Below are 13,410 nucleotides of genomic sequence, written 5' to 3'. Positions count from 1 at the left end.
AGACATAGAATCTGAAGTAGGCTCCAGGCTCTGAGCTGTCAGCACAGAGCCCCATGCGGGGCTCGAACCCACAAACCGCAAGATCGTGACTTGAGCCAAAATCGGATGCTTAACTGACTGAGCCACCCGGGCACCCTTAAAATTTAATTTCTGATATTTTCTCTAGGTGTGTATACATGATATTTGGGAGGCCTTCCATTCAAGGCCTTTCCAGTGCCGACATTTCAAATCCCTATTTCATGCTATACCTGTGTTTTAACTCTTTCCTCTTACTTTACTTAGATAGTCAAGAAAAGTAACTTTGAAAAATAAAGGCTACTAACCGTTAGGTTCTTATTTTAGTCATCAGCTGGTGATGGAAAGCTTCCTGCTGAATTTGAACTTTCCGATATATGTTTTAATGATAGTTCCACAATTGGTAACTTGGCCTTTCTTAAAATAAAATTATTGCACCAGAAGAGCAATAAGAAGCACAATCAGTTAAGATGCCTTCACTCAATGGAGTTCATCAGTTTCTTGCAGGACAGGCTAAGAGGAAGTGAGAAAATGAACTTGTAAGATAAACAGAAAAGGAGAGGCAGGACGCTGAAAGCCATTTTTGACCCTAGCAGGATATACCTCTGGGAGCTCTCTAGGCAGTTGGAAGATCATGAAGAGATGCCAAGTTCAAATGGAACTCAAAGAGTTCAAAGGGTGGTTGAAATGAAAGTGATGTATTCTGGTTTTCTTTTGCATGTGGCTTTGGACTGGCCTTATCTCTGAAACCTCATTCTTATTCAGCAGCCATTGCTTCTCTAACTATTCCTGTTGCTTTACGTTAACTCCCAGTGAATGATCAACAATCCAAATACTTTGATAAGAACTTGTTCCTCTTGTCCTCCACTATCTGAAATTTAGGGAATTTTAGATAGATGGTACCACCAGTCTCTTCACCAGGGAAAATCAAGGGTCCTGGGGGACGGTGGTGGGCACATGTTCAGCCTCCTCCAGCAGTGACTGCAACTCAGGATACAACCATCTCCCAGCTCCTCGATGCATAAGGCCAGGTGTCAGGAGTCAAAAATAGAACGAATACTCAAGTCTAAGGCTGGAGTCAATTCAAAGGGCTTAGTCTTGTAAGATCTATCAAAGGCAGGCATCTGGGCCTTCCTACTCTCCCTGTGTCTGCAGGCATCTGAGATGTGAAGGGCAGAGGAGCTGCCCATGAGACTGTGCCAGGGACACCACTGACTGGGGTTTGGGGCTGGTGGCATATGGGTTTTCTTTTTAAATATATACATTTTTTCATCTTGGTTAAAACCACAAGTATTTGAAATACTCCCAAAGGAATGAAATCTCAGACCTGTGGAATGTCAGTCGTGGAAATTAAATGGCCACCACGTGACCTAGCAAATGCCACTGTGGAAAATAAACATATGATGCTGAGCAGACCCGCTGTTTACTCTAACATTTTGAGATGACAGGCAATCACTTTCCAAAACCACAGCCAGAGGTAGAGCTCTCAGAAGGCTTAAATCAAGAGTCTTTTAAAGCAAATTGACTATTCGGCTGTGATTCTTCAGCAAATTAAGGATCTGCTCTTGAATGCTGGACAATGAAAGCCTGGACAAAGCTACTAAACACGCACAAGCACACTCTTCCTTTTTGGCCACAAAAAAACCATGCTGTTAAGTACAGTCTTGCTCAATCCTGCTTGCAGCTGTGCAAAACCAAGATCTCTTTATTTTAAAGGAGCAAGGCCTGTAGCTTAACTCCGTTGTGATGCTAGAGGGAATGTGAGGCAGGGCTGGGAAGAGGAAACATCAGGGTGATTGAGGGTGCCAGAGGAGAGAGGGAAAGGATTGGGTAACGGAAAGGGAGAGCCATAAAGGATGCAGAGGGAAAGAAAAAGGGTGGCACAGTGTGAGGCGCGCGATAAAGATGGAAAGAGGAAGAGAGGGAATGGGAAAAAGAGAGGAGGAAAAGAAGTGAAAAATGGGAGTATGGGGAGAGAATCAGCAAAATGGCTAAAAGAGGGCAATGGAGGGAAGCAGGGTGTCCCTTTTTCAGGCACTTGCACGGAAGCCCCCTTGTCCCTTCAGATAGCATTACTAATGCGGCCGACTTGGCCAGCATGGCACCACACAGCTGGAATCAATCGGAGTGAATGTGGGCGGCTGCCCAGGCCGGCTCTGGGGAAGCAGTGGGAAGCCCTGCCCTCTGGTTTGGCAAGGTCTGGCTCAAGCCTGCCAGAATCATCAGCCTCTTTGGGACAGCAAGAACTTGGCCTACCCCAGCCTTCAGCAGCCCTGAAATCCAGGCCCATGTGGACCGCTCAGGCTCCGCCCACATTTTCACCTGAATTGCTGGAATGTTCAAATGGAATAATTTCTCTCCTCAAAGGCAGAGATAAAGCAGTTTAGATTCTTCCCAGACAAAAAGCAAAATCCCATCAACTGCCTTTAGGCCTTCAAAGCACTGGAATTGAGGTCCAGTGTTTCCTAGTATATGGAAACAAAATCTTGGCCAAATTGCACAGTTGGATGGTGAGTATTTATACCTCTCTCTCTCCTCCTCCCTTCAAGGCCCCTTTCCAAATTTTAAGCATCTCAGCTCATTTGATTAAAGTCTGTGTGTGGTCTACAATGTGCTTGGTCACTGTCCTGTGCAGGAAATGCTGAGTGACTGACATTCCCAGGGCTTGTCTTCAGGTTGCTTGCAAGCTCTTCCACATTCCTGTGTCTCTCCAAGCCAAAGTCTTAGGATGTTGACAAAAGCAAGGACATGACAATGTTCCCAGCTAACAGCACCAGGGTTCTAAATGAGACAACCTGGGTTACAGTGTCAGGAAACACACTGCCTGGCTGTGTGACCTTGGGCCAAGGACTCCCCACCTGTGACATGAAGCTGTGGGACTGGGTGACCTGTAGGGTTCCTTCTTGTGTTTCATATCTGTGATTCTCCTACAAAACCTCCTCACTTCCCCCTACTGCCGATTTCCACCAATTTCCAACACAGAATCAAATAGGATGTGAACTGCTCATATTTCTTTTTAGGCATGGAATAGAATTTCCTCACCCATTCAGGCACATGAGAACTTTAATAAACAACAACAACAACAACAACAAAACTATTCACTATGAAAATTTAATTTGGGAAATAGAAATTAAACCAAATATTTCTTAAATCACTTTAATGAGTTTACAAAATTGAAGTAAATCTATTTATTCTCTAAAGATAAGATCTGGAGCTAGAGGTTCAGTTGCATCTTTCAAATGGCTTGGGGTGAGGGTGAGGGAGAGGGAAAGTATATTCATATCTGAAAATGATTAAATGAAAATTTAATTCTTAATTATCCTCCTAACAGCTGCTGATGGAAAATGATGTGTGCACACCAAATTTTAAAGTGCCTGGGTTCTGTGCTTTCAAATTAAGATTTTTTTTTTATGCAGTCATTTGACTTTTAAAGTTATAATGAATGTCTGTGTTCAAAGCATCCAACATATTTCAAATAGCAAATACTTTAAGTATTGTATAAAAGTACAGTGCTCGTTTTCCCAAATCTGTGGATCTCTTTGAACTTGCTTTGATATGTTTCTTGGTCTGTTTTCTGTCTTCTCTCCATTGTGTTTCTTATCATTATACTTGCTCTTTCCTACCTCTCGATACTGGGCCATTGGGATGCTCGCTTATCAGACTGTGTTAGAACAAAGGTTCTCACAGTGTGGCCTTCCAGCCATCAGCAGGAGCATCAACCGGGAACTCATTATCATCACAAATTATTGGGCCCCACTCTGACCTGTGGAGTCAGAAATTGGGTAGGTTCCCCCAAGTCCCACAGGAGATTCTGATGTTCAATATGAGAAGTTGGGTTAAAGGAAGGAATTAGAAACTGAAGCAGAAGGTTATAGGGTGGCAGAACTGAACCTTTTTAATTCCGTCAGTCACGGATTTGCTCCTTGACCACCCCAACTCTCATCTTTTTTGAATGCCTCTCCTTATTTTAGCCTATCGGTAGAAATGGAGGAAACATATAGCCAATTATACTTCCTAATTCCTTTTGCTCTCTTTCCATTGAGTTCTCTTGTCTGTAAAAATAATTCAGTGTCAAATTGCTTTGAGTATGTTGGCACCTAGGTAAAACATAAAGTGACAATAACTAGCTTTGATTTTAATGTTTCTCAAATTGGGTTTATAGAAAGCCTGAACATTGTCAAGTTTGAACAACACTGATGTAGAACATCAGGAGTCACAAATACCACTCTATAGACTGTTCCTGATCTGTGATTGAGTTCTTGTCAGAATGAAGCAAGGTGTTCAGGTGAAGATGTTCAAGTTATTTTGCATTTGTTTGCTTGTTTTTTTAATAAGGCCAGATATTCAATTTAAATGAATATGACTTTTTTGGGTGTAAGATTTTGTCCTTCAATTTTTTTTTTCCTGTTAATACGTTCTTTATTTTTTTTAAACCTCTATATTTGGCAAAGCAAAATCAGAAACCCTAAAAGACACCCCTGTTAAAAAATTATTGGTAGTAAGCTGCAAAAAGTCTAGGAAACAAAGCCATAAGTCATTTCTAAGGTCCTTGTATGCTTTCAAATTTCTGTGGTCCCAAATTTCTCCTCATCTCTCTACTATCCCAATCTTAGGTGATTTCAAATCTTCAGATTTCTCTTATAACACAATCAATTCTCATTTTTTTTTCACGAATAAAATAAAAATCTATGATTCTGATATAGAGTTAAAAAGATAGAGTCTGTCCATGGCTAAAATTAGCAACTCAGGCAACAACAGATGTTGGCAAGGATGGGGAGAAAGAGGATATCTTCTGCACTGCTGTTGGGAATGCAAACTGGTGCAGTCACTCTGGAAAACAGTATGGAGGTTCCTCAAAAAATTACAGGTAGAACTACCCTATGACCGAGCAACTGCACTATTAGGTATTTATCCAAAGGATACAGGTGTGCTGTTTCAAAGGGGCACATGCACTCCAGTGTTTATAGCAGCATTATCAACAATAGCCAAGTATGGAAAAAGCTCAAAAGTCCATCAAGAGGTAAATGGATAAAGAAGATGTTGTGTACACATACAATACAGTATTAATGAAAAAGAATGAAACCTTGCCATTTGCAACAACGTGGATGGGAATAGAGTATATTATGCTAAGCAAAATTAGAGAAAGACAAATATCATAGGACTTCACTCATATGTGGAATTTAAGATACAAAACAGATGAACATAATGGAAGGGAAGATAAAAAGAGGGAGGGGGACAAAACATAAGAGACTCTTAAATATAGAGAACAAACTGAGGGTTGCTGGAGGGGTTGTGGGTGGGGGGATGGGCTAAATGGGCGAGGGTAATTAAGGAAGCCACTTGCTGGGATAAGCTCTGGGTGTTATATGTAGGGGATGAATCACTGGATTCTACTCCTGAAATCATTATTGCACTATATGCTAAATAACTTAGATGTAAGTTAAAAAAAAGAAAAAAGAAAAAAAGAAAGATAGAGTCTGTTCAATCCAGACTTTGGTGTGAGGCTCAAGGCACCCCTGGTATAATTCCCATTACTGATAGCAATGGGGACCAAGGTCTTTCTATTGTGGAAATAGCTTTTATCAATAACAGGGCCTTCTGAAGAAGGCTGATGTATCAAACAAAGCAAAGAGCTCAAGAGATACATGTTTCCTCCATCAAAATTTTAATGTTTTATTCTGTTAATAATGCTTCTCTGTTTCTTTAAGCTCCAGACCAGGAGAGATGCTGCCATTACAGGTAGGTAGAGGTTGCATTTGCACAGATCCTCTATTACCTACCTATTAGAGGTTGTGTTTTCCCAAATTTATATTTTAAAACCTTAATCTCCCAGTATCTTAGAATGTGACTGTATTTGGAGACAATTTTCTTGTGGTAGGCTTTGTTATGGTAGCCTTAGGAAACTAATATACTACCTATCCTGTGAATCATAATGCATTTTCTTTTCTTTTTTTTTAATTTTTTTAATGTTTATTTATTTTTTGAGAGACAGAGACAGAGCATGAGCGGAGGAGGGGACAAAGAGAGAGAGAGAGTCACAGATTCCGAAGCAGGCTCCAGCCTCCGAGCTGTCAGCATAGAGTCTGACACAGGCCTCGAACTCATGAACCGTGAGATCATGACCTGAGCTGAGGTCGTAAGCTTAACCGACTGAGCCACCCAGGCACCCCCCAGAATGCATTTTCAAGGGAAGAATTTTCTTCTGACAGGGAAGATAGTTTGAGTTCTTTGACTACAGTGCAAGAATCGCGAAGCAAGATTCTTCTTTGTCTATAAATGAATTATGAAGTTTTCTCAGCCTTACTTCACAGTGTATGATCTTATAATCTTTTATATTCTGAATCACAAACACTCTTTCCTAGAATGATGGAGTTGAAGAGATTTCAGAGATCATCTGCTCTACCTACCCTTCCCACCCTCTGTTTATAGAAAAAAAAACATGAAGTACTAAAAGTTTAAGCAATTGAGTTGGGTCATTGGCTAGTTATTGGCAGAGACAAACCTTGGTCCAAAGTCTTGATCCCAATCCTAATTACCTTCACCAGATAAGTCTGTTTTTGATTCTTTTTCTGCACACATTTGCTGAATTACTATGTGCAAGGTACTGTGATACAGGCTTTAGGTTAAGGACAGTGTCTCTCAACCAGAAGTACACAACAGAAGCACATGGTGAGATTTTTCAAAATTTGGATGCCAGGCACCAACTTCAGACCTACTAAATCCAAATGTGCTGGAGTGTTTAACAAGTGGAGTGTCAAAATAATATGGTACATGTATGGCTACCTTTTCAAGAAAGTGCAGAACCATGAATATACTATTTGCCACTCCTTCCAAGCAGCATATGAAGGTTCCAGGTCCTCCATGTCCTCACCAACATTTGAGATGGTCAGTCTTTGTAATGTCAGCTCTTTGTACTATTATAGCATAATGTTTTTAATGTCTGCATTTTATTTCATAATATAATCAACTCCTTTTCTATTGATGGATATTTATGTGATTCCAATCATTTGTTGTGACAACAATATTGCCCAGTACAGTGCATCCATTTTATATACTGACCCACTACACAGCCAATTTCAGGAACCATCATTCCCAATGTAGTTTATGTAAAAATACCCTAGACCTGTCCATTTTAACTGCCCAAGTTTTTAATAAGTAGGAAAAAAGTCCTAAAAGGCATAGTCACACTGTGCCAAAGAGAGGCACATTTAATTGTTTGCACCTGTGTATGAGTTTTTATCAGAAAGATGATAGCAGGAGCCAAGGGAGTGGGTAAGATCAACCAGAGAAAACCTGAAAATTTGAAGGATGAGAAGAGAGGATGTAGAAAGACAGAACATGAAACACCAACATTTAACATACAGAGAGAGAAAAAGGGAAAAGGTGAATGACATTAGAGGCAAGACAAGTATATGTTCAGAGTGATTAAGTGACTTACCCAGTGCTGCCCAGCTGGAGGCCAGCAAAGCACAGACAATACCTGACAAGGTTCTATCAGTGCAATTTACCTTCTGGCCAAGTACATTTTGCAACTTGAATTCCCTCTTTCCACCACTTTGTTCCTCTCTTCCTCCTTTTCCCCTCCCCCCATATTTTTATGCATATTAATTTGTTCACCTTTTCCCATAACTACTCCCTTCCCACCTGATTTATCTTTCTGAAAGAAAACCAAGAAAGCTTCATTTCTCCAGATCCAGCTCTAAGAGGCACAAGCCATGCAACCTTGTGAGTCAGCTGCCTTTCTGGTAGGTTATTGGTGATGAGATGTGTTTTGAGGACCAGGTGGCAATACAGGTGTCTTAGATACAGAAATGCTCATAGCCAGGGTGGGAGAAGATGCAGAGAAGGTGCCTCAACATCACTGAAACCCCAAACAATTGGCTCCACAGTGCCCTGAATTGACCAAACTTGACAATGTTTTGCGGAAGATGGTGAGGAGAGTGACAATGACATCCATTTTGAAAAAGAAGCCTTGTTTTTGCAGGGTCACTCACTCATAATGATCTCCTATGAATACCTAGTGCTCTACAAATATTTGTACCTTACAGAACTATTCATATAAATTTTCCATAATGTAAGCAAAGCACCTAAAGAGAGTTTGGCATGGAGCCAGTGATCTCTATAAGGTAGCCAGTATGATCACTGTTTAATACCAGGATATGATCTGATTTTAGTAATGACTGGCTTCAGATTAGCACCCCCGTGGGAGAACAATGCCCACCTGCAATATAAAAGATCACGTATCTCTGGAGGGATATGGAAAGAACAGGAAGTTTTCTTTAATTACTCTGACTTCATTGTATGAAAGCACATACAGCCTCTGTCTGCATGAACATTTGGTTTGACAACATCAGACAAGAAAAGCTTATTCTTTAACACCATCTCATCCATGACCTGACCTGAAGGATCCAGAATTGGAGAGCTCTGTTACGCACCTGTCTGTGTTTCATAGAAGAGAGGTGATTGCGGCACCAAGACTCAGAAGCTAGCTCACAGGTGCATAAATGGGGAGGGTACGTATGTGTGGGAAGAGAGAGCCAGACAGAGGGATAGAGGCACAGGGAAAGAGAACTGTGAGAACATCAGCTACAGGAGAGATGACCATTTGTTTCTCTTAATCTCCTAAGGCTTCCCTCTCTCTGTAGCCTTCCACTAACCCTTTCAGAAGAGCTGTGAATATTATTTCTCATGGGGCCTACACATTTTCCCAGCTAGCTTGCCTCAGGCATCTCATCTTCAAAGTTTCCAGTAATGTTCACAACTGGCTTTCAGTTCAGGGAAACAGACCTATAAAGATAACACTTTTTTCTCCCAACGATGTCTCAGACCCAAAAAAGCAACTATCTAGAAGATTCAGTTGTAGGACAAGTTTCTGTGATAAGTTCAGGAGGAGTCAGCCCTTTTGATCTTCTGGACCACTTCGCAATCCCAGACCAGCACTGTGCAGTGGGTCTCCAATGGACAGCCTTGATTTAACCCTATTTACCACTGATTACCTTTGGAGATCAGGGAGATGGAAAGTACATTTAGAAAACAGGGAGAAGGGGCAATGAGTACAGCAAGAGGATGAAGAAGGAAAACTAAAGGTGAGAGATGAAAAGAATAATGGAACAATTGGGGTAAAGGAAGGAAAGAAAAAAGAAATGGAAGAGTAGAAAAGAAAGAAAAAGAATAAAGAGGGGAAATATGTTATATGTGATAATAAAACACTTTAAAGTGGTCATGGAATAAAAGCAAGATTAAAAATCAAATGAGGACTTATTAAAATATACCCTCAAATGTGTGCATGCATGTGTGAGTGTCTGTCAATGGAATCCTTGATCTAAAACCCAAAGATCAAACTACAGCTAATGCCCTGAGCAGAAAAACATTAATATAGATGCTCATTAGGACCTATTTAAATGCCTCTTGATTTTAGCCTCTTGTTTCTTTAAAATGACCACACCTCAGTTGAGTTATCAAGACATGCTGGTAAATCATATTGTTTGAATTTCCACAGGTGGGTTTATGCTATTTCTTCTATTTCAATTCCAGGATCTGGCCTTAGTGAGGATCCTTCTTATCTTCTGGTGGTTATTAGGCCTGTTTGGATATTTAGTCAATGTCTTTGATTCATGCAATGAATTTGACATTTTCTTTTCTTTTAAAAGATTTTTTAAATGTTTATTTATTTTTCAGAGAGACAGAGACAGAACATGAGCAGGGGAAGGACAGAGAGAGAGAGGGAGACACAGCAGGCTCCTAAGCAGGCTCCAGGCTCCAAGCTATCAGCACAGAGCCCGATGCAGGGCTCAAACTCATGAGACATGAGATCATAGCCTGAGCCAAAGTCAGACGCTTAACTGACTGAGCCACCCAGATGCCCTGAATTTGACATTTTCTACACTAGAAATGAAAGTCATTTTTGCCAAGTGTTGCAGGTGGAAGGAAGGAGAGAGACCATTCACTGGACCTATAAGGAGATAAAGACCAGAGGGGCAGGTAGTTTTCAGGAGGCCAAACACTATAGTTCTGCCTCTAGTGACACTCAGGCAAGTCACTCAACCTCTTTGAGCTCTTATATCTGCTCTCAAACAAGCATTATAATATTTGCTTCAAGAATTTTTGAGACTGTTAAAAGAAAGAATGCTTGAAACATAAATAACACAAACCAAAGTAAGTGCTCAATAAATGTTAAGCACATGTGCACACACAAAGACCCAGTTAACAACACCTTAGTGTCCTCATCAAGGCATCACAGGGATGTAGCTAAGTCCAAATATAAGATAATAGAAAAAGAGTAAATGGGTGAGCAAATTAATTAAAGTTACTTCCCCTCCTTAGTTTAAAAAGAAACGTAAAAACATTTTTATAGGGGCACCTGGCTGGTTCTGTTGGCAGAACATTTAACTCTTGACCTCAGGGTCGTGAGTCCAAACCCTATGCTGGGCATGGAACCTACTTAAAAAAATTATGAAAGTCCTTTAAGAAGGAAACAATTGTGGGGGCACCTGGGGGGCTCAGCAGATTAAGCTTCCAACTTCAGCTCAGGCCAGGATCTCGAGGCTTGTGAGTTTGAGCCCCACGTCAGGCTCTGTGCTGACAGCTCGGAGCCTGCTTCACATTCTGTGTCTCCCCCTCTCTCTCTCTGCCCCTCCCCTCTCACTCTCTCTCTCTCTCAAAAATAAATAAAACATTATTTTTTTTTAAAAAAATAAGGAGGGGCGCCTGGGTGGCGCAGTCGGTTAAGCGTCCGACTTCAGCCAGGTCACGATCTCGCGGTCCGTGAGTTCGAGCCCCGCGTCGGGCTCTGGGCTGATGGCTCGGAGCCTGGAGCCTGTTTCCGATTCTGTGTCTCCCTCTCTCTCTGCCCCTCCCCCGTTCATGCTCTGTCTCTCTCTGTCCCAAAAATAAATAAAAAAATGTTGAAAAAAAAAAATTTAAAAAAATAAGGAAACAATTATGTCAAAAATGCGCTTATGTAAAAATCCTTCTCTGTTGATACTGAAGGAAACACACTTATAAACGGCTAACAGTTGCTCCCAAATGAATGTCGCTTATATACATGTATAGACCCATGCATGTATACAGTCTGATGACTATCTGGAGGAAACTCCCCAAAGAAATCTGGATCCCTTCTTCTATTTCCTTGAAAAGACACTAAAGGGAACTTAAAAGAGAAAAATTATGGAAAGTGGACAGCAATGAAAATATCATTTCACTCAGGTTCATAAATCATTTAAAAAATTCTTCTTTCGTTTCCCACCACCCAGCAGATTTATTGAAAATTTATCACCAGTCCTTTCAGGGAAACTTCCCCTTGTTCAGAAGAGAGAGGATTTTGACCTAAATTGCCTAAGAGCTAAGCCAGAATACCATTGTAGTTCTGCGGCTCCATTTCAAAACTAGCCTGTATTTTACAGAATTTCAAACATCCAAGTCACTTCCAGTCACAGGAGCTAAAATTGGGCAGGGTGGAACTGTGGCTGTCAGAACTGATAAACATTTCCTGAATGCCAATTGGTTGGAGAACCATGTCTCTGAATGCCATTAAGAGAGTCTGAAGTCTACCTCAACACGTAACCTGAAGTTGCAATTGCTTGTCAGGAAATTGAGACTTTGTTTGAACAAGCTCAACCAATATTTTATTCCCTCATTCTGTGGTGCAGGGGTCTTGTGAGTGCTGAGATCTCTGGAGGGAACAGGCCAAGTCTTCCTGTTCTGCACTAGGATGAGAATAATAAAGTTCAAATACCTTGATCCCAGGGATCAGGATCTTTCTATATGGACCAGTACCTTCCATGGGCCTCGGAAGAGCTTAAGGAGAAGAAATAAAAATCAAATCAAAGCATCCAATAAGTGCTATGGTAGGACAAAATAGGTTTGACAAAGTCTAAGACCTTTTTCTGGTTGGAAATTTTGTTCTCTAAGGCAAAGTTTTCCTTGGCAAAACTGGAAGAGGGTGTTTCTTTTTTCTTGCCTCCCTCCCTCCTTCCTTTCCTATGCAGTGACCACTGCCAGCTAATTATTTACTGCGCAAATTCAGAGCAGGCTGCTACCCTCTTTTCAAGGTAGTATTTAATACACATTTCTTCCCCTCCCCCAAGACTCTTATTGATACAGAAGGAAGTCTTTTGTTCACATAACAAATCCAACTTAAACTTGTTGAACCACAAAGGAAACTTATGAGATCACCTGGCTGCTGGAAAGGTGTGGGTGTGGTGTCCTGGGCCTTAGCAACACTTGCAGTTAGGGACTATAATTCTACCAACCTTCTTATTTTTCTCCCTTTCATCTATGCTTCTGACTGAGTCACTTCCATTCTCTCCCACCACAGGTTGGCTTCTTTTATAACAGGGCCCATGGTTGCCTACAAGTTTAGTGCTGCATTTCAGATTACCAGAGAGCTTCTCCTCTTTTGGAACCCAAATTTTAAAATGCTAAGAAAGAGCTTTGACTGAGCTAATGTAAATAAGGTGCCCATGACCAGAATAATCAATCAAAGACAGCAGAGTAAGGTTCTATAATTGGCCCCACCTGTTCAGGGGGCAGATCTGTTCGAAAATGGCAGCTCCCATTTGAACTCCTCTAGAAAGAAGGGAGGAGGAGTATATCTGGAAGAAGGAAGGAGGGTGGGAAGGAGTAGACAAAGTGATGTATGTTTCTCAGACAAATCTACAAATATTCCTATGTAAATCTGTTGCTTATATTTAAGTCTTGATACAGATAAGTAGCTGAGGCCAGGATCTAGGAGTTCAGACCACACATTTCCAGGCCTCCATAATCCATCAAGGAGGCCATATGCTATTACTGTCCTTATCATGATGTCTTCAGTATCGCTCACTTGGTTTTAGTAGTTTTGTCTTTTTACACAATGGATGTGTTTTTAGAAAGTGACTGTATAAATCAATTTTTTCTAAAGAAAATCAAATTTTAAATGAACTGGTGAAATTTATTATTTAAATAACTTTTTTTTTTAAAGTGGTAATTCAGGGCACCTGGGTGGCTCCGTTGGTTAAACGTCTGACTCTTGGTTTCAGCTCAGGTCATGATCTCATAGTCTGTGAGTTTGAGCCCCACATCAGACTCTGCACTGACAGCTACGGAGCCTGCTTGGGATTCTCTGTCTCCCTCTCTCTCTGCCCCTCTCCCCTCAAAAATAGATAAATGAACATTAAAAAAAAAATAAAAGTGGTAATTCATTTAAAGTGATAACCTTTTTTAAAGAGTGATGCATATATAGTCAATTACTTTACAAAAAAGAAACCAAGAATATACAATGGGGGAAAACACTCTCTTCAATAAATGATGTTGGGTAAACTAAACAGCCACACACAATAGAATGAAACTAGAATGCTATCTTACACCATACACAAAAATCAACTCAAATGGATTAAAACTTGAACATAACACTTG

The 13,410-nt window shown here is 40.8% G+C and overlaps 1 protein-coding gene across 9 annotated transcripts in view; it reads right to left on the bottom strand.

Moving 5' to 3' along the window:
* Nucleotides 1-13,410, bottom strand: part of SLC14A2 (solute carrier family 14 member 2) — a 431,742-nt gene that overhangs the window by 401,761 nt on the left and 16,571 nt on the right. For 3 of the 9 annotated variants that reach the window (XM_042910439.1, XM_042910428.1, XM_042910431.1), the window contains exons 2-3: nt 11,750-11,811; nt 324-528 (exon numbers count right to left, since the gene is read on the bottom strand). The exons of 1 other annotated variant lie outside the window; for it this stretch is intronic. The gene's annotated coding sequence lies outside the window, so the exon portion shown is untranslated. Of the gene's footprint in view, nt 1-323; nt 529-11,749; nt 11,812-12,531; nt 12,609-13,410 lie in introns of all 9 variants that reach the window. 5 more of the 9 variants (XM_042910429.1, XM_042910433.1, XM_042910434.1 and 2 more) reach the window with 4 other exon arrangements.

The sequence above is a fragment of the Panthera leo genome, chromosome D3 (genome assembly GCF_018350215.1).
Source record: "Panthera leo isolate Ple1 chromosome D3, P.leo_Ple1_pat1.1, whole genome shotgun sequence".
In the NCBI taxonomy this organism is placed as follows: Eukaryota; Metazoa; Chordata; class Mammalia; order Carnivora; family Felidae; genus Panthera; species Panthera leo.
This window is presented reverse-complemented; position numbering and strand designations above follow the sequence as displayed.